Here is a 22,039-nt window from a genome sequence, read left to right on the forward strand (position 1 = left end):
CCATGTTAACAAAATAAAGAATAAAAATCATATGATCGTCTCTATAGATGCAGAAAAAACATTTGACAAAATTTAACATCGATTCATGATAAAAACTCACAACATACTGGGTATGGAGGGAATGTACCTCACCATCACAAAGGTTGTACATGACAAGCCCACAGTTAACATCACACTCAGCAGTGAAAAGCCGAAAGCTTTTCCTCTAAGACCAGGAATGAGACAAGGATGCCCGCTCTTGAAGTTTATTCGACATAGTACTGGAAGTCCTAGCTGGACTAATTAAGCAAGAAAAAGAAATTGAAGATATCCACATAAGAAAAGAAGAAATAAAATTGTCTCTATTTGCAGATGACATAATATTATACATAGAAAACACTAAAGACTCCACCCAAAAACTGTTAGAACTAATAAACAAATTCAGTAAAGTTGCAGTAAAATCAGTACACAAAAATCAGTTGCATTTCTATACATTAACAACAAACTATCAGAAAGAGAAATTAAGAAAGCAATTTCATTTATAGTAGCACCAAAAAGAATAAAATACTTATGAATAAATTTAACCAAGGAGGTGAAACATCTGTACACTGAAAAGTATGTCATTGATGCAAGAAATTGAAGAAGACACAAATAAATGGAAAGACATTCTGTCCTCATGAATTGGAAGAATTAATAATGTTAAAATGTTCATAATACTCAAACCAATCTATAGATTCAGTGCAATTTCATCAAAATTCCAATGGTATTTTTCACAGGAAAAAAAATTCTAAAATTTGTGTGTAAACACAAAAGACCCTGAATAACCAAAGCAATCTTGAGAAAGAAGAACAAAGGTGGAGGCATCACACTTCCTGATTTTAAAATATATTACAGGGGCCAGCCTGGTTGCTTAAGTGACTAAATTCGTAGGCCTGGGCATGGATCTACACATTGCTCAGCAAACCATGCTTGGTGGCACCCCACATAAAACATAGAGGAATATTGGCACAGATGTTAGCTCAGGGACAATCCTCCTCACCAAAAAAAAAAAAAATATATATATATATATATATATATTACAAAGCTGTAGTAATCAAAACAGTACTGTATTGGCATTAAAAAAACAGACACATAGATCAGTGGAATAGAATAGAGAGCCCAGATATAAACCCAAGCATGTATGATTAATTAATTTACAGCAAAGGAACTCAGAATATACCATGGGGAAAGGATAGTCTCTTCAATAAATGGTGCTGGGAAAATTGGATAGCTACATGCAAAAGAATGAAACTAGACCCCTATCTTATGCCGTACACAAAAATCAACTCAAAGTGGATTAAACACTTGAATGTAAGATCTGAAATAGTAAAATTCCTAGAAGAAAAGATAGGAGGTAAGCTGTTTGACATAGGTCTTGGCAATAATGTTTCAGATTTGAAAATAACAACACAACACCATTTACATTACCACCAAAAAACAGAGAAATACTTAAATATAAATCTAACAAAACATGTAGATCTATGTGAGGAAAACTACAAAACTCTGATGAAAGAAATCAAAGAAGAACTAAATAAATAGAGAGATATTCCATGTTCGTAGGTAGGAAACTCAATATTGTTAAGAATTCAGTTCTTCCCAACTTGATCTATATATTCAATGCAATCACAATCAAAATCCCAGCAAGTTACTTTATGTATATTGATAAACTGAATCTAGGGTTTAATATGGAAAAACAAAAGATCCGGAATAGCCAGCACAATACTGAAGAACAAAATCTGACACTATTCAACTTCGAGACTTACTATAAAGCTACAGTGATCAAGAGAGTATGGCATTGGAGAAAGAACAAACAAATAGATCAATAGAACAGAATAAAGAAACCAGATGTAGACCTACCTCAATGCAGTCAACTGATCTTTGACGAAAGAGCAAAGACAATTCAATAGGGAAAGAACAGTCCTTTCAACAAATGATTCAGGAACAACTAGACATCCACATGCAAAAAAATGACTCTAGATACAGACTTTACATATATCACAAAAATTAACTCAAGTGGATGATAGACCAGACCTAAATGTAAAACATAAAACTATAAAACTTCTCTAGATAACACAGGAGAAAATCTAGGTGACTTTGGGTTTGGTTTTGATTTTTTTTAGATACAAGACCAAAAGTATGATCCATGAAAGAAAAAATTGATGTTAGACTCCATTAAAATTAAAATCTTCTGCTCTGTGAAGAGAATGAAAAGATAAGCCACAGACCGGAGAAAATATTTGCAAAACACGTATCTGATAAAGGACTGGTATCCAAAATATACAAAGAACACTTAATAATAGGTAAACAACCCAATTAAGAAATGAGCAAAAGATCTGAACAGACATCTCATCAAAGAAGTCATACAGATGGAAGATAAGCATATGAAAAGATGCTGTATATCATATGTCTTTAAGTATTTGTAAATTAAAAAGCAATGAGATATCACTACACACCTTTTAGAACGGCTGAGATCCAAATGACTGACAACATCAAATGCTGCTGAGGATGTGGAGAACAGGAACTCTCATTCAATGCTGCTGGGAATGCAACATGGTACAGTCACTTTGGAAGACATTTTGACAGTTTCTTGCAAAGCTAAGCAATTGCATACCTTGGGATTTACCCAAATGAGTTGAAAACGTATGTCCACAGAAAAAAGCACACACATATGTCTATAGCAACTTTATACAAGATTGCCAAAATTTTGAAGCAACCAAGATGTCTTTTAATAGGTGAATGGATAAACAAACGTGGTACATACATGCAATGGAATATTATTCAGTGCTAAAAAGAAATGAGCTTTCAAGCCATGAAAAGACACGGAGGAACGTTACATGCATATTGCCAAGTGAAAGAAGCCAGTCTAAAAAGGCTATGTACTGTATACTTCCAACTATTTGACCTTCTGGAAAAAGGCTATAGAGACAGTAAAAAGATAGATGGTTGCCAGGGGTTGAGAATGTGTATGAGGGATGAATAGGTGGAACACAGGGGATTTTTAGGGCAGTGAAACTATTCTGTATGATACCAAATGATGGATACATGATATTATGCATTTGTCACAACCCATAGAACTGTACAACAAAAAGAATAAATCCTAACGTAAACTATGGACAGAGTAAAATTTTCCGTAGCCATACTGTGTTTAAAACACAAAGTCCTGCTAGAGATAGGCCTCTACACACAGCTGCTCTCCCTTTCAAGACATTTGCCAGATTTGAAGGTGTGTGAGATAAGAGACTAAAAAGCTCAAAATATCTGAGGGGCAGCACTGAATCTCCTACAATTTTCCAGAGCTGAAGAGACAGACATCTGTCAGGTTCTCAAAAAAAAAAAAAAAAAAGCTCAAGAATGTGATTAACCAACCTGATCTAACCGATATATCTAAAACAAGATATACAACAGTGGTAGAATGCATATTATTTTCAAATGTACATGGAACATATATGAAAATAGATCATGTATTGAGCCATAAACCAAATTCCCAAGGATTTAAGTTATGTAGTATATACTTTCACATCACAGTGGAATTAAACTATAAATCAATGAAACAACGTGTCTAGAAAATCTCTAAATTTTTGGAAATTAAGCAACAAACACATTTTTAAATAACCTTTGGGCCAAATAAGAAATCAAATGGAAAATAAAAAATATGTAGAATTGAATGATAATGAAAATGTGACATACTGAAAATAGTGAGATGTAATTAAAGCAGTGCTCAGAGGAAAATGTATGTCTCTAAATGTATATGTTAGAAAGAAAAGATTGAAAATCAAATATTTAGGCTTCCATTTCAAGACGCTAGATAAAGAAGAGCAAATTAATTCTATGACAGTAAAAGGAAGGAAATATCAAAAATAAATGCAGAAATCCATTAAAATGAAAACAAATGTACAATAGAAAAAAATCAATGAAGCAAAACGTTAGTTCTTTGAAAAGATTTATAGAATCATTAAATCACTAGCAGAATGATTTTAAAAATGGAGAAAACACGAATGACCAATATTAGCATAAAAAAGATAATAAAATGATATTATTAACAGCTTTATGCCAGTGAAGTTAACAATTTAAACGAAATATGTGAAAAATATAATTTGCCATAGCTGACACAAGAACAAATAGAAAATCTGATCTGTCCCATATCAGGGATATGGAATCTCTAATATGAAATTTTTCTACAAAGAAAAGTTTAGGTCCATATAGCTTCACTGGTGAATTCTTACAAATATTTAAGAAAGAAATAATACAAATTGTACACAAAACCATCCAGATAATATAAAAAGAGAGAAAAGTTTCCTAGCTTTGATGAAGTCGGTATGATGCTGATATCAAAACTTGACTAGGACATTACAAAGCAAGAAAATTAGACAAAAGAGGTCAATATAGCTCAGAGAAATGGATGAAAAATACTAAATAAGATATTAGCAAATAAGATATTAGCAAATTGAATCCAGCAACGTATTAAAAGAATAATTTATCATGACCACATGGAACTTATTCTATAAAGGTAAGATTGGTTTAACATATAAAAATCAATATACAGAGCACACTAAACACCAAAAGAAAAAAAATTATATGTACATCTCAATAGATGTAGAAAAATCATTTAATAAAGTTCAATCCCCCATTCACGATTACAACTCAAGCAGACTAGGAATAACAAGTATCTTCTTTAATCTGATAAAGAGTATCCAGAAAAAAACCTACAGCTAGCTTTATATGCAATGGTGAATACTGAAAACTTGCTTCTCTAAGATTAGGAACAAGACAGCAGTGTCCACCATCACAACTTCTATTTAGCATTGTACAGAGGTTCTAAACAGCAGTATAAGACAAGAAAAAGTATAAAGACTAGAAAGAAAGAAGTAAAATCACCATTAATCATATATGGCATGATAGCATACATAAAAATCCAAATTATCCACAAACAATTATAATTAAGTAAATTTAGAAAATTTATTGTATATAAAGTGGATATACAAAAATAAATGGCATGTCTCTATACTAACAATAAACAATTAGAAAATGAAATTTAAAAAGAGGTACCATTTAAAATAACATTGATAAACATGAAATACAGAGCAGCTAATCTTTTAAAACAACACTTCTGCACTGAAAACTACCAGACATTGTCGAGAGAAATTAAAGACCTAAAAGAATGCAGGAATCTACCACGATCCTTGCCAGAGAGATCCAATTTTGCTTAAATATCAATTCTCCCCCAACTGACCTATAGAGTCTATGCATTGACAAACAAAATACTAGCAAGTTTTTTTTGGAGGGTGAAGGTGGGTGGAAATTTACAGTTGATTCTAAAATTTATATTGAAATAAGATTTATTAAAAATATGGAATAGCTAAGGCAATTGGAGTAAGAAGAAGAAAATGAGAGGCCCTATATTATTAGCTATTATTACTTATTTTAAAGTTACGGAAATTAAGCCATGTGGTATTGGTGTAAAAACAGACACATAGACCAAGGGGATAGAATAGAGAGTCTAGGAAAAAAAAACAGATTCATATACAGTTCCCTGTTTTATGACAAAAAGACATTGCAATTCAGTGGGAGAAAAGATTGACTTTTCAATAAATAATGCTGGATCAATTGAAATCAGATAAGAAAACAATGAGTTCAATCTCTATCTCACACCATACATAAATTCAAGATGTAGACTTAAATGCTAAAAGTAAAACATTAAAACCTCTATATGAAAAAATAGGAGAATAGACTCATGACTTTAGTGTAGGCCAATATTTCTGAAATAGGAAGCAAAATAGCACTAACCATAAACATTGATAAATTGGACTTTATCAAAATTAAAATCTTCAAAATACAAAATTAGGAGAGCTAAAGGTGTACCACAAACTGGGACAAGATATTTGTAACACATTTGGGCAAAGAACTTGTATTCACAATATATAATGAACCACAAATCAATAAAAAAAAAATGACTAGCACTCAACCCCATTTTTTAAATGGGAAAAAGCAAATGGAAAGGTGTAAAATATCATTAGTCATCAAAAAATACAAGTTAAAATCACAAAGAACTATCACTACATCCTAACTTGAATAGGTAAAATTAAAATGACTAACAATACCCAGTATTGGCTATGCTGTGAAGCAACCAGAAACCTCATACATTGTTGTTACTAGTGTAAGATGGTACAACCATTTGGAAAACTGTTTAGGAGCATCTAATAAAGTTAAACATTCCATATAACTTATGACCCAGAAATTCTATCTATCTATCTATCTATCTATCTATCTATCTATCTATCTATCTATCCATCTATCTGATAAATGAGGGTTTATGTTCACCCGAAGCCGTGCACAAGAAGGTTCAGTGTTTTTTATAAAAACCCAAAATTGGAAACAATTCAGATGCCTATCAAAATTAAAACGGATAAGTAAATTGTGGTATATCTATGAAATGGAAGTCGATGAAAAGGAACAAACTGCTTTTACACATAAAAATATAGATGAGTCTCAAAGACAATATTGAACAAAAGAAGCCAGACATAAGAATGCAGATTCTATCAAAACTCTAATTGCATTTTTCCTCAGAAATAGAACAAACAATCCTAAAATTTGTATGGAACCACAAAAGTCCCTGAATAGCCAAAGCAATCCTGAGAAAGAAGAACAAAGCTGGAGTATTATGCTCCCTGATTTCAAGCTATTTTAAAAAGCTATAGTAATCAAAACAGCATGGTATTGGCATGAAAACAGGCACGTAGATCAATGGAACAGAATCGAGAGCTCAGAAATAAACTTACCACATATATATGGTAAATTATTTTATGACAAAGGAGCCAAGAATATGCAATGGGGAAAGGGTAGTCTCTTCAATAAATGATGTTGGGAAAACTGGGCAGCCACATGTAAAAGAATGAAACTAGATCACTATCTTACGCCATACACAAAAATCAACTCGAAATGGATTAAAGGCTTGAATATAACACCTGAAACCATAAAACTCCTAAAAGAAAACACAAGGGATAATCTCCTTGACCTCGGTCTTGGCAGTAATTTTTTGGACTTGACTCCAAAAGCAAAGGCAACAAAAGAAAAAATAAACAAGTGGGACTACATCAAACTAAAAAGCTTCTGCACAGCAAAGGAAATCACCCAAAAAATGAAAAGGCAACCTACTGAACAGGAGAAAATATTTGCAAATCATATATCTGGTAAGGGGTTAATCTCCAAAATATATAAAGAACCCATACAACTCAATAGCAAAAGAACCAAACAATCTGATTAAAAAATGGGCAGAGGATGTGAATAGACATTTTTTCAAAGAGGACATACAGATGACCAACAGGTACACAAAAAGATGTTCAACATCATTAATCATCAGGGAAATGTAAATTAAACCACAATGAGATATCACCTCACACCTGTTGGAATGGCTATTATCAAAAAGACAAGAAATAACAAGTGTTGGCAAGGATGTGGGTAAAAGGGAACCCTTGTGCACGTTTGGTGAAAATGTAAATTTGTGCAGCCACTATGGAAAACAGTATGGAGGTTCCTTGATAATTAAAAATAGAACTACCATATGATCCAGCAATCCCACTTCTGGATATTTATCCAAAGAAAATGAAAAAAACTGACTTGAAAAGATATATGCACCCCCATGTTCATTGCAGCATTATTTACAATAGCCAAGATATGGACACAACCTAAGTGTCCACTGATGGATGAATGGATAAAGAAGACATAGTATATATATATATACAATGGAATATTATTCAGCTATAAACAAGAATGAAATCTTGCCATGTTGACAACATGGATGGACCTTGAGGGCATTATACTAAGTGAAATAAGTCAGACAAAGAAAGACATATACCGGATGATCTCACTTATATGTGGAATCCAAAAAAACCAAAAAACACAAAAACTCATAGACACAGAGAACAGATTGGTGGTTGCCAGAGGTGGAGGGTGGGTAAAAAGGGTGAAGGAGGTCAAAAGTACAAACTCCCAGATATAGAATAAATAAGTCATGGGGATGTAACGTACAGCATGGTGACTATAGTTGGTAATACTGTATTGCATATTTGAAGGTTGCTAAGAGAGAAGATCTTAAAAGTCCTCATCATAAGAAAAAAATTTTGTTAACTATGTATGGTGACGGATGTTAACTAGACTTATTGTGGTGATCATTTCGCAATGTATATAAATATTGAATCGTGATGTTGTACACCTGAAACTAATATAATATTATATGTCAATTATACCTCAATAAAAAGAACATTAGCCAGAGAAATTAAATAGTGGTGATAACTGCACAACTTTGTAAATATGTCAACCCCCTTAAATTATAAAAGACTGAATTTTGTGGTATGTGAATTATATCTCAATAAAAAAAGAATGAAAAAAAATTAAGCCAGAGACAAAATCTTGCTGGCAAAATTTAAAAACATTAACAAAAAAGAACGCAGATTCTATTTGATTCAAGGTATAAGAAGTTCAAAAACAAAGGACAATACATATAGTGAAAGTGTTCAGAGCAGTGGCTAACTTTGGGAGGGTGTCAAATGATGGAACATGAGGGAACTGATGGTGGTTACACGGGGATATTCATTAAGTAATGAAGTAAAATTCATTAAGCTGTACACTTAAGATTTGCATACTTTACTGTATGTAACTTATACCTTAAGAGAACAGAAGAGAAAAGGAATAAAAATACTGAAAGAATCAAAGATATTTGAGCACCAAACTAGAAATGATCTCAAATGGTGTTATCTTGAATTTTAGGAAGCTTCCCATTCCAGCAGGAAGCTTTGAATGACCACATCCCTAAAGCTATCCAATTCGTATCCTTAGCAACCATATATAAATTGTCCTTTATCACTCTGCTTTTTTGTTCTTCCTATCATACTCAGGAAACTTTGGGTATGCTTTCCCATTGTCTGATTTTTATGTTGGTATAGTTACTTTTGAAATGGGAAAATGTGATATTTTCAGAAAACAAAACAAAAAATTTTCTTATTTTTCCAAAAAGGAAAATAGGAGGTTAAAAAGCTATTTAAAAATAATTGACAAAACGGTACGTTCAGAGGTCGCCGAAATAGCTCAGTTGGGAGAGCGTTAGACTGAAGATCTAAAGGTCCCTGGTTCAATCCCGGGTTTCGGCAGGCACTGGCTCCTTTTGTAAATGTCGCTGACTTGCGCGTCGCTATTTGGTTTTGTGCCCTGTGAAAATTACTGACCCAGTACCAAGTGTCAGTCGTCTTCAAATACATAAGTCCACGGTGCCATTTATATGGTAAAGAGCTACATAAATTTACCATTATCATGGAAATTTCCTTTTTAAATTCTCTGGCAAAACACAGTTCTATGCCCATACACTTAAGTTTTTCCACAGCTTCCAGTAATTCCTTGAGGTAAAGAAAAACTTATTCAGTGCTTTATTTCGTGTACACTTATATGTTATTAAATACGTCTGTAAGAATCCGGGTGTAAACACTTTCAATTCTCCATTTAATTACTTCTGTTTCTGTTTCTGCTTTAACTTAGTTTTTGGCCTTATAAATCCTTACATTCTTGGCAGCACTTTGAATCTTGTAAGAAGTTGTGCTTATTTTATACAGCATTTTACTTGTTTCCAGCTACAGGGACAGTCTTAATGCCTGGCTAATTATTTTACTGTGCAGAAAAGCAAGAGATGACAGCTTAAACAAAAATGGAATTTTAGTAGATTAAGATTATAGGGGAAGATATATGTACACAGACGCACACACATATATATGCTGTAAAATAAAATAGGCATTGTTAATATCGATTTACTATTTTCCCTGAGACGTTGTTAGATAATTAATTAAAAGAATCTAATCTGGAATATAACATAAATATTTTGAAATTCTCTTACAAGACATTTGTGGCAGATGTTGTGGGTGTGTATTGCCAAAAATGTAGGTGGAGATATTAAAGATATGCTTGAATATGCGTAAAATATTTTGGGCAGGATAAAAAAGAAACTGAGAACTTTGGCAGTCTCTGGGGAGGATATGTAGATAGTTGGTGTGTAAGACAGATGGAGATTCACTGCTCATTCTAGACCATTGTGTACAGTTAAAGAAGGAGAGATCTTTTACTGAGCCCTTCTTTTGGTCCGGAATCACTGCTAGTAACGTTCATACACGATATTTCATTTAAAAACAGGATAAATAATAGTATAGTTCTTGGATCTGGGACCTTCACTCTACCAAGGGACGCAATTGACGGTGGGGGTGGGGAGAGGATAGTAGATCTAAATCTTAGATTTTACCAGCTGGAACTGTGCTGATTTTTCTAGGCTCTGGTGCAGGATTCCCGCCGGCAGTGCTTGGTTTGGGTTACTAAAGGGACAGCCAGTGCCCAGGCTTGTGCCATCTACCCGTAAAGCTCAGGACAGGATCCAGGAATGTCAGGGAGATTAGCCACCCTAGGGAAATCCATTTGTCCGAAGGAGGAGTTAAGGGTAATCCTTTTGGTGTTAAAATTACATAACATACATTGTCTCACGATGGCTTTACACGTGAACATCAGGAGTTTTGGAACGTACGAGGGGATCCTCAAAAGCCAGAATACAGTTGATTGACACGAGTCAAGAGGACGTGTGACTGCAGAAGCCATATCAGATAGATCCTTTTTAAGCGATTTTTGAGCACTCGAAAGCCTTAGCTCTTGAAACCCAGGACAAGAGCCCTTGAAGACTAGAAAAATAAAACGTCGAAGAATCTGGCGAGACTTGAATACTTCTAGAGTAACGCTAGGAGCCCAACGTTCCTCCCTTGCGCCAGCGTCGGTTCTAAAATCAAGAAAAGCATTACTTGTTGAATCGTTTAGCTTTAAAGTAATACATTCGTTGAAAATTTACTAGGCGTCCTTCAGCAGGAAAGTTGGAAAAATACAAAAGAAATAATACAACCCCAGGAACACGTAAAGGGAGATTTCCTGAGGCTGCAGGAGATTTCTTCCAACTTGTCTTCGGGTGATAAGACCAACAGTCTCACCAAGGACCAAAGAGCACAGCTCACTTATTCTGGCCTCCCCACCCCGAGGCTTGGACGCTTTGGTTCGCAAAATGGAATGTGAATGACGCACAGAATATGCTGTTGGATGAGAATTTTAATACTTAGCCGAGAGCCACGGTAATCGCTCGCTTCTGCAAACCACTGCTGTCCTTTCTACCACCCTCAAAAAACATACTAGATCCCCTATGTCACTCCAGTACTGTTGGGCTGCCCCTAATCCAACAGTGGGTATCATTGCCGATGACGTCAATGCCTACATTTGCGACTCTTCAAAGACCCTGAGAACACGCGGCTCCTTTCTCCAGCCCCACTCGCCTTCCTTCTGGTTGCCTTGAACAGACTTAAAAGTAATACGTCATAAAGTTACAAGTCATTAAAGAGAATTTTGCAATTTGCAATCGAGCACAGACATGCTCTAAAAAGGGGAGGCTCCCTTCACCCATGATTGAAAATCCCATTACCGTGTATTTTCCACAGAGAAATAAACTAGACTCAGTCTCTGCACAAAAATTTCTCCGTGGAATTTGTTGTCCAAATCCGAAGAATTGAAATAGTGTAGACTCCTTATTGAAGTCTGTCAATACGGCTTAAAGATCTCTTTTGAGGCAGGTGGCGGTGGGAAGAAGGAGAAATTCCCTCTCTTTTTATTTAAACAAACACAAAAATGTCAGCGAACTTACAATTTTATTAAAAGACAGTAGTTTCACAGGTGGCCGGTTAGCTCAGTTGGTTAGAGCGTGGTGCTAATAACGCCAAGGTCGCGGGTTCGATCCCCGTACGGGCCACTTCAGGGAGCGTTTTGGCCTTCTCTTGCGGACAAAGTAGACATCTCCAACTCTCAACCACCTTACAACCTAAAATCGCCACTGTTCAGAATCTGAAGGTCAGGCATTCTCCTTCTCTTAACGGAATAGGAAGGCCATACGCTTCCGTTTCGTTTTGTTTGTCGCTGTTTTAATAAAAAAGTAACATCCAAGCACTAGAAAGAGTTTCTTGAAGAAAATTGGGGGAGTAGCGTGGGAGCGAGGCGGGTGTGTTTTAGGGAATGGGAAATTTGGAACAGTTAAAAAATTGCCTGCTTACTTTTTTAGTCAAACTTCTGGAGACAATACTATTTTGGCTCATTAAATGAGTTTCAATAGAGAAAAGGAAGCAGACTCAGCGTGGCCAGTGACTTGGGTAGAGCGTGGTGCTAACAGCAGCGATACATGGAGTTTGCTCCCAGAACGTCTGTGCTTCATTCTTCTTTCTCCTTATCCCGGTCAGTTTCCAAGGCAAATATCCGCTCCACTTGAGGTTGCCGTTTGGCTTTCGTCGAAAATCTTCTCTCCCTTTAGCTGTCAAGAGCAGGTAACTGAATGCGATGCTGTAAGAATCGCGAGCTCGCCTTTCCACTTGTTAAAGCCCAAATAGACGTGGACCATCGGAGGCAGCGCGCTTGGTGGTTTCATTCATTCCAACCGCAGCGCCCGAGAGAGAGCACGTTGGTAACTTCAATAAATTTATCTGCGAGGCAGAGAGAGGATACAAGCTACACATTCGGAAACCGATTCACGTATGAAGATACTCTTTTGGTTTAGTGCGAGGAATTTTCACCCGCTTGACGGTGATTGCTCCCCAACCTCTCCACTCTGCCTCCACGCAGAGTGTTCAGAAAGGCTGCCCCAAAGCTGCCACTTCCCACGTCTTCCTTACACCCTCATCTTCTCCTGGGGTGTTTAATTTTTCAAAAAAAAAAAAAGGGATTCCCGTTGGTTCTCCTGTCTGCTGAGGGCCAGTTTCTCCAGCTCCTGCCTATGTCCCGAAGATCGCTGGGCCGGGCACGTGGGGGAGACGTCGGGGCTGAGCGGCGTGAGCTGGCTTCAGGGACGAGCTCTAAGGGGCCCGACTAAGGCAAAGGGCCGCTTGCACCCCGCATCCTCACAGCCGAAACTTTCTTGACTCCATTTTCCCCCGGGAGATGTTCCTTTTCTTTTTGCTAGTACCCATGCGAGGGAAGAGCTGTGCAGGAGAGACCTCTACGAGTGAAGACTCTCCCCAGTGGGAAAAAATATTGATGGAGAAGATACTGGTAGAAAAAAATTTTGTTTATTTTTCTTTAAAGCTTCTTTGATTTTAAAACCTTCCTTCGAAGGGTCTTTTTCTGTCAATCTCCTTTCTCAAGTTCAGGAAGACAGGAAAGGCAGGAAGAAGAAAATCTTACAGGATGGCTCCTTTGATGTTTCTGAAGTCTCTTTCAGACTCAACTGACAGCGATATGGGGTAGCACCACAGAAGGTGAAGGATCAGTTCCAGGAAAATACATTGGAAGGACTTTAAGAATTGTTTCAATATCCTTTTTTTTATTTTATTTTTTATTTTTTTTATTGCAGTAACATTGGTTTATAACATTGCAAAAATTTCAGGTGTACATCATTGTACTTCTATTTCTGCATGGACTACATCATGTTCACCACCAAAATACTAATTACAACCCATCACCACACACATGTACCGAATTATCCCTTTCACCCTCCACCCTCCCCCCTTCCCCTCTGGTAACCACCAATCCAATCTCTGTCCCTATGTGTTTGTTTATTGTTGTTATTATCTACTACTTAATGAAGGAAATCATACGGTATTTGACCTTCTCCCTCTGACTTATTTCACTTTGCATTATACCCTCAATGTCCATCCATGTTGTCACAAATGGCTGGATTTCGTCGTTTCTTATGGCTGAGTAGTATTCCATTGTGTATATATACCACAGCTTCTTTATCCATTCGTCCCTTGATGGGCACTTAGGTTGCTTCCAAGTCTTGGCTATTGTGAATAAGGCTGCAATGAACACAGGGGTGCATGTACCTTTGCAAATTGGTGTTTTCAAGTTCTTTGGATAAATACCCAACAGTGGAATAGCTGGATCATATGGTAGTTCTATCGTTGATTTTTTGAGGAATCTCCATACTGTTTTCCATAGTGGCTGCACCAGTTTGCACTCCCACCAGCAGTGTATGAGAGTTCCCTTCTCTCCACATCAATATCCTTTTGAAGAAAGTATTCAGAAAGTGTGCAGGAAAAAGCAAGGCTAAGCGAGCCAGCCAGGAGTCGAACCTAGAATCTTCTGATCCGTAGTCAGACGCGTTATCCATTGCGCCACTGGCCCCCACCTAGAAAACATCCTGTCAATATTAGTGTTTTCATTACTATAAACAGTTTATATCAGACGGAGAAATGGTTTTTTGTGTGTGTGTGGTTTTTTTTTTTTTTTTTAGATATGGATTAGGACCAAAAACCGTACTGATTCTGGGAAAGCATGATTTATTTTGTGATTCGTTTGCATAATATACATTTACATAAAATGTTTGGTGTTTTTTTTTTTAAACAGTGACCAATCTTCACCTGTTCTCTGACTGTAAGCATTGGAAACTTGTTTCGCGCTTAGCAGCTGCTTCTGCTGCTTGAACAAATATTTGTTGCTTGAACAAATCTCCGTGGATTCCATTACCTATTCCCTGTCCATCGCTCTATTTACGTCCTCTCTTTCCTCTTTATCCAGCTTATATTAGCTCCTAGTTTTCACCTCTTCATTACTTTTTTTTCAGAATATTCCTCTGCCCCCACAACATGCAATAAATACAAAATGCAATAAGGAGGCAAGAATTCTATAGAAGTGTACCTTTTAAGAATCGCATGTGGCAAAGAAACTTAGAAACTAGAACTCATTTGCTAACATATATAAAACTGGCTTACAATTTACCTCGCTGCCCGAAGTGGACAAAATAGCGGAAAATGCGAAAGTGCTTACAAAAGAGAGATTTAGTATGTGGAGACGGAGAACAAAGTTTCGTATGGGCTTGAAATTCAAGGCAAATTCAGAAGTCAAAATATACCCTCTCCTGTGTCTCAGTTTCCTCCTTTGTACAAAGCGCTTCAAAGAGCGCGTGGCAAATATGATGGAGTATTATCCTAAATTGTTATCGCTCTCACCAGCCTTTGATGTCAGGACAAACACTCGATTGCTGCCTGAGAATGCTTTCAGGAAGCTGCCGGCTCTGGATACTCAGAAAAGGAAACTGTCCCCAAGATTTTCAATGTCTCCTCTGTTTCCTTTGCGGCTTTGATCAGACAGTCTTATCAAATTTAACAATTTCATCTCAACGCAGCCAGTATTTTTGAGCGCGCTCTAAACACGGAGCTCCGTGAGAAGACTGGGCTCAAGAACTTCACAGACCCAGACAATGAAAGAGAACGACGGAACTCACAATTCGCTGGTGCCTGCCCTCCTGAAATATTCGCGTTGCAAATAGGAACTGCCCCCTAAAGATTTCTATGCGCGCTGGGCGGGGTGCGATTAAATTTTGCGGCAGCCTCAAACTGCGGCATGTCCGCCGAAAACGAGGACGCTGTGAGCAGGATTTGAACCTGCGCGGGGAAACCCCATTGGATTTCGAGTCCAACGCCTTAACCACTCGGCCATCACAGCCTCACACGTAAGGCTTTCCACTCATTAGACTGAAGACGAGTATGGGTCATTTGCCGTGTAGTGTGAAAGAAGAGGCGAGACCACCGACTCTTGAGTGTCCCCAAGAACATCTTCTCCAACACCACGCTTCCATGTTTCACTTAATGGCAACTTCAACTTTTCAGATATTTAGGCAAAAAATCTTGGCAACGTCCTTGACTTCAATTATACTTTCATTCTGCACATGTGAGGGAATTCTCTTTTCTACCTTGAAAACTTATCTTGATCTGAAAAACTTCTCACCACCCCAACTGCTACTACCCTGGTCCAAGATATCTTCATCTCTAACACGGCACACCTATTGCAAAAATCTTTTAATACAGAACATTCTATGAAAAGCAGAGATCTTTTTGAACCTAAAACACTTTACCGCACAGCTTTGCTCAAAACTCAACAGCATCTCCTCATTTCGTGGCGCTAAATGCCAAAGTCCTCGCTGGCCTGCAGGGTTGTTTGTGATCTCATTTCTCTGGCTGCAACTTCTTGCTCACTCTGCTGCAGTTACTTTTGCCCTTCTTGTTCTTCATTGTATGTATCAGGCAGGTTTCTGTTTCAGGGCCTTTGCACTGACTGTTTCCCCTGCCAGGAAAACACTTGCATTGATATATGTCTGACTCAGTCCCTTACCTACTTCAGGTCTTTTCTCAAAAATCACCCTATCAGTGAAACACGACCTGAATATTGTATCTAAAACTATAAACTCCCCTCACTCCAGTGCTTCTCCCCATTCTTTGTTTTGTTTTTCTCCATATCACTTAAGATCATTTAACGTGCTAACTTTTTATTTTGTGTGTTGTCTGTCTCCTCTATGAGAATGCAAGCTCCATGAGGGCAGGGATTTTTGTCTGTTTACTGCTAGATTTCCAGTACCTAGAAGAGTGTCTGGTATACGGACAACATTCAATAAATATTTGTTGAAAATGCATGAAATGGGTTTTAAAATCCCATTTTGCAGATGAGGAAATGAGATTCAGAGAGGTTATTGAGTTTCCCAGGATCACAACGTAATAAAACCAAGGTTGAAACCCAGATGTTCAAGTTTCCTGCCTAGAGATCTTTCTACTCTTCCAGAGGTGCCTTAGAGGCAGAGGGTAGGGTTGAGGGGGAGGATTGGAAAGCAAAGTTCTCTGAATTGGGGAAAGAGGGAGAACCACAGGGGGAGTGGGATGGTTCTTGCTACCAAACCAAATAGCTTCCTCCATAGGAACTGTATATCTGACTAGAATTTTTCTGATGCCCACATTCAAGGGCAACTCTCTGTGTAATTTTTCTTAGGGAATGTTGCCTTGACATCAGTACCATCATTCATACCCATTCCATTAAATGAAAAAATTTAATCCTCCTTTTTGTCCTGAAATATGCATTTCCCTGTTTCCTCCAGGGGAGCAGTACCAATAACAAGCATAATGTTTATGAGAGCTATCTCTGGTTACCCTCCATGTCCTCAGAGCCTCTTCATACCTGGCTTTCTCTGCCTCTCCCTGCACCGGGGAAATTGCTATCATATTCTATGCTCAGTTTCACTCTCTTAGTATCTGTGTCTTGCCGTAGAACTGTCCTTCTTATAGAAAATTGCAGTAATGAGGAACACTTCAGCCTCAGACACGTATGAGTAAAGATACTGGCTCCAAATTTTACAACTTGTGTGATCTTGAGAGAGTTATTTAACCTCTCAACTCTTCGGCTTCTGCATCTATAAAACAGGTAAATGACTTAAATAACAATAGCACCTACCCCTTAGGCTTGCTTGTTAGTTTATATATGAAAAATCATTAAACACTTGATTTAATAGCTGGTAATAAATGTAGTTATTACTATTGTTCTAGCCGTTTCTTTCTCATTATCAGTTTCAACAACATAACATGTGAAGGGGATCTGAATATGCCACCCCAAAATATGCCGCTTTAGCATAAGGATGATTTTGAGCTGAAAGTAATTGAGAAAAAGCAAACACAGGAAGGGCTCTCTGTCCTCCTCCTATCTGCTGAAAGCAGGGCATAAATTTCCCTTTGTGAGAGTGTTCCCCTCCCATCTCTCACACCAGAAGAAGGAGAACAACCCTTATCACCAGAGGTAGAAAGTCAGCACCAAGGTGAGTCTGCACAACAAATCTTGCTAAAATAACCCTTATCTTCCATTAGTTTTCCCATATATTTACCTTCCCACAATTACTGTCCCTAAAAGCCCCAATTCCCCTTTTCTTTGTCTAGTCACTTCTCTACAATTTATCACTCTTTGTTAAAATGATATAAAAGCTTTCAATCTACCTCATTCTTTGGGTTTTCATTTCTTTTCTGTGAAGCCGTCATGCACATAAAACTAAAATAAAAAATATTAACATCAATAAAATTTGTAAACTTTTTCTCCTGTTAATCTACCTTTTGTCAGTTTAATTAGTAGATCCCAGCTACAAATATAAGAGAGTAGAGGAAAATTTTTCTTCCCCTACATGTGGAAATTGCAAACATCAGGGCTTTGGGAATTTGAAGAAATTATACCCATGTCCAGTAGGCTATTAAGGAATCAGCATGTAATGTGGATCCCGGGGTACTCATGTTTGAATCAAAACTCACATACTAGCTCCACACTTAGGCAAGATAAAAGTGACCACTGCAAGCCTTGGTGTCTCAACTTGAAATTAGAAAAATATGATTTCAATCTTCTTAAATTTAAGTCATGTTTTGTGGCCTAACATATGATTTATCCTGGAGAATGTCCCGTGTGCACTTGAGAAGAATGTGTATTCTGTTGCTTTTGGATGGAATGTTCTTTATATACCTATTAAGTCCCTCTGGTCTAACATGTCATTTAAGGCTGATGTTTCCTTATTGATTTTCTGTCTGGATGATCTATCCATTGATGTAAGAAGGACATTAATGTCCCCTATTGTTATTGTGTTGCGGTCTGTTTGTCTCTTTAGATCTGTTAATATTTGCTTTATACACTTAGATGCTCCTATGTTGGGTGCATAAACATTTACAAATGTTATATCCTCTTGTTGGATTGACCCCTTTGTCACTGTGCAACACCCTTCTTTGTCTCTTATTACAGTCTTTGTTTTAAAGTCTATTTTGTCTGATATAAGTGTGGCTACCCCAGCTTTCTTCTGGTTTCCATCTGCGTGGAATATCTTTTTCCACCTCTTCACTTTCACTCTGTGTGTGTCCTTATGTCTGAAGTGAGTCTCTTGTAGGCAGCATATTGATGGATCTTGTTTTTTAATCCATTCAGCCACTCTTGTCTTTTGATTTGAGAATTTAGTTCCTTTACATTTAAAGTAATTATTGATAGGTATGTACTTATTGCCATTTTGTTAATTGTTCTGGCTGTTTTGTAGCTCCTTTGTTCCTTTCTTCTTTTCTTGCTCTCTTCTTTTGTGGCTTGATGACTTTCTTTAGTAGTATGCTTAGATTTCTTTCTCATTATCTTTCTTGTATCTACTAGGTTTTTGCTAAATTAGGAAGATAATACCTTCCTCAGAGAATCATGGTAAGGGTTAAGTCTTAATACCAGTATCCATCGAGTGCCTATTAGGTACTAGGCATATGCAAGGCAATGTAGTTTCATTGATGAGCAAAACCAGACACTGCTCCTACCTTCAAGCAACCTACCACATTCCAGTGAGAGACAGACAGTAATCAAGTTATCACACTGATAAATGTAAAATGTTCAGGGAAAGGGAATACATAGTACTATGAGGAATACAGGACTTTCACTTAGGGATTTTAAGGAAATCTTCCCTGAAAAAGTAGAGATCTAAGACCAGCTGAGATCTAAGCATGAGCAAGAGATAACTAGATAAAGAGGCAAGCACAAAGCTTTTCAGCTGGAGAGAACATCATGTGCAAAGTCCAGAGGTGGGAGAGAGACTGATTGCCTGGAGGCCCTCAAGTATGGAACATACACTGCAAAAGACAGTGAGCTGTGACATGCGTGTGGGGAAGTACCTAAGATGCAGTATTTGGGGCAGTTATATGTAATGAGTGTTGTAGAAGATAACATCTATAAAATGTGTAGAATATATCAGACTCTTAAAATGCTAGTTTCTGCCTCCTCTTCTCTTTATCCAGTCAAAATACTCAGAATATGAGATCCGATGTGACCTAACCTTTAAGGAAAAGCCAATTAAATTTGCCCCAATAAGTTGGAAAGAATTCACATCAGAAGGAGCATGAGAATCCTCTTGGCCCACTGGTGGGATCTTAGCAAATTCTGAGCTCTCGCGCCCTATCCGGAGAGCCCATTCTCTGCCGCCCCCGTGCGGTCACTTAGTGCAGAAGCGGATGTTAACCGAATTGAACAGTAGCAGATGAGACGAAATAATTTTCCTAATGTGAGTTAGGAAAGTGGAAGCACTCTCCTTCTAGTGTCATGTCCATTCCAGAAAAACAACTATCCCCCTTAAATACCTGATGTTTAGCAAAATATGTCATGAAACACACACAAAGTCTTGAAACTTTTAAACCCTTTCTTGGTTCCGAGAAATCCCTCAAACGGTGCGAACACTACACTGATTTCAGGAATGGTCCCGATCCTTCCTTTCATCCAGGGCAGTCTCTGCCTGCTGGGCGCCACTTCGAGTGGAGCTGGATGCTAGATGCTGAGTTCTGGGAGAATGCCGCGTTAATTCCATTCAAGAGGAGGCTCCCGGCAACGAGGGAGCGCCCTGAGTCCCTTGGGCCTAGAGGGAGGAGCGAGGCGGGGCGGGGCGGGGTGCAGGGCCGCCCAGTGCTGCTCAGCCCACCCCTGCGGGCGAAGGCGCGGGCCAGCATTTCCCAGCGCAGGGGGAACAGTGGAGTTGAATAGTCTAAGATCAAACCCCGCAGAGAAACAAGTCCCAAAGGATCTGCCTGGAGGCGGGGGAAACGAAGGGAAAAGGGTTGTCCCGAAAATGAAAGTAAGAGTTTCCTTTGTCCAACACAGATACTCGGGGAGTTCTTGGGGGCAGGAATATCTTCTTATTCATTCCTCTACTCCCCTCTCCTCCTCACACCTCTTCTTCCCATTACACGCCTGATGAGTTTTGGAAATATCGTATATAATAGTAATAGTAATAATAATAATAATAATAATAATAATAGCCAGAGAAGGCTGTTGTCCTTTAACCGACACTCGGTGGCTGGCGCTGCCCAGTTTCGAAGCGGAGCACTTTTCTTTCTTTGAAGTTCATGAGAAAGTCATTTTGCGGAATCCCACACATCCCGCTCTAGGGATTCCAAGGGAGCCAGTCCTGTGCCGCGGGCGCCTTCTCCGGTTGACACCGCTCGGGCCCCTCTGCCCTTCTCAGGCAGCGGACGGCGAGCGGAAGAGGAGAAAGAGGGGCCTACGACGTGCGGGGAGGGGGAGGAGGGGAGACTCCGGATTCAGCGCGGGTGGCGTCAGGACAGCTTTCATTTTAAATTCCTGGACCTCAAAAGGAACACAAAGGTTCGTGTGTGTTTTTAAGTCGTGGAAATGGACAGACTCAAAAGCGAAAATGGAACACTGTTTCCGCCCGGTTTCGAACCGGGGACCTTTCGCGTGTTAGGCGAACGTGATAACCACTACACTACGGAAACTTGGTGTTGAAAACCCTGCAAGTAAAAGCAAACATCCTTGATGTCCTGGGTCTTTTTCTTGTAAATGAGTTTTCCAATAATATCATCTACCAGTAGAAATGTGTTCACTAAATATATCTGCTATAATGTTCAGAGCAGCCTGTTTAGAAAAGCCAAAAAATTGGAAACTACCCCAATGCCCTTGAAGGCTTCCTAGAGAAAATGACAGCAGATCTGAGACTTAGATGAAAAGAAGTATGACAGCTGTAAAGGTTGGAAAGGAAATTTTGTCATTGGGGTCTGAATGGAGTAGGCATGGTCTTTGGGAGGAAATCCAAAGATTTGAAGCAGAGCATGAAGAGAAATGAGACTAAATGGGAATATATGGGCCAGATCAGAGGGAATACTTGATGTGCCTTCCAAAGAAGGTATATTTTAATCTGAAAGTGATTGAAAACTAACCTTTAATTCTTGGAGTGTTGATATCATCAGTGAAGTGTTTTTTGTTTTTGTTTTTTTAATCAAGGTGTAATTTGCATATATTAAAATGCACTATTCTTACACTCAATGAAAAAAAAATACGTGACATAAACTCATAGATTCAACAAGCTCAGCAAATGACAACCAGGATAAACATAAAGAGAACTATAACTAGCCAAATTATATTGAAATGCTTGAAAACCAAAGATTACGAAAAAAATTTTTAAGTAGCCGGAAAAAAAAGATAATATATTTTAGGTTACACAAAGGTTGACTGGAATAATGAATATTAATTCAAAGGAAGGCAGAAAAGGAGGAACAATGAACAAGTGGGGCAAATGGAAAAAAAATAACATGATGATTGGCTTAAATCCAAATATAAATAATTGCATTTAATGTAAATGGGATAAACACCTAACTAAAAGGCAGAGATTGGCAGGCTAGATAGTAAAGTAAAATAAAGAAAAACAGGAGCC

At 37.9% G+C, this 22,039-nt stretch overlaps 5 non-coding genes across 5 annotated transcripts; 2 read left to right on the forward strand and 3 right to left on the reverse strand.

The window, feature by feature from the left end:
• The first annotated feature begins 9,088 nt into the window (after positions 1-9,088).
• TRNAF-GAA (transfer RNA phenylalanine (anticodon GAA)) lies at positions 9,089-9,161 on the forward strand. The gene has a single exon. It is a non-coding gene; the product is annotated as a tRNA-Phe (tRNA).
• A 2,592-nt stretch (positions 9,162-11,753) lies between these two features.
• Positions 11,754-11,827, forward strand: TRNAI-AAU (transfer RNA isoleucine (anticodon AAU)). The gene has a single exon. It is a non-coding gene; the product is annotated as a tRNA-Ile (tRNA).
• Positions 11,828-14,114: 2,287 nt separating this feature from the next.
• TRNAR-ACG (transfer RNA arginine (anticodon ACG)) lies at positions 14,115-14,187 on the reverse strand. Its single transcript has one exon. It is a non-coding gene; the product is annotated as a tRNA-Arg (tRNA).
• Positions 14,188-15,425: 1,238 nt separating this feature from the next.
• Positions 15,426-15,507, reverse strand: TRNAS-CGA (transfer RNA serine (anticodon CGA)). Its single transcript has one exon. It is a non-coding gene; the product is annotated as a tRNA-Ser (tRNA).
• A 5,524-nt stretch (positions 15,508-21,031) lies between these two features.
• TRNAV-AAC (transfer RNA valine (anticodon AAC)) lies at positions 21,032-21,104 on the reverse strand. Its single transcript has one exon. It is a non-coding gene; the product is annotated as a tRNA-Val (tRNA).
• Positions 21,105-22,039: the final 935 nt, after the last annotated feature.

The sequence above is a fragment of the Ceratotherium simum genome, chromosome 13 (assembly GCF_057802395.1).
Source record: "Ceratotherium simum simum isolate JZ-2026a chromosome 13, ASM5780239v1, whole genome shotgun sequence".
Classification (NCBI taxonomy): Eukaryota; Metazoa; Chordata; class Mammalia; order Perissodactyla; family Rhinocerotidae; genus Ceratotherium; species Ceratotherium simum.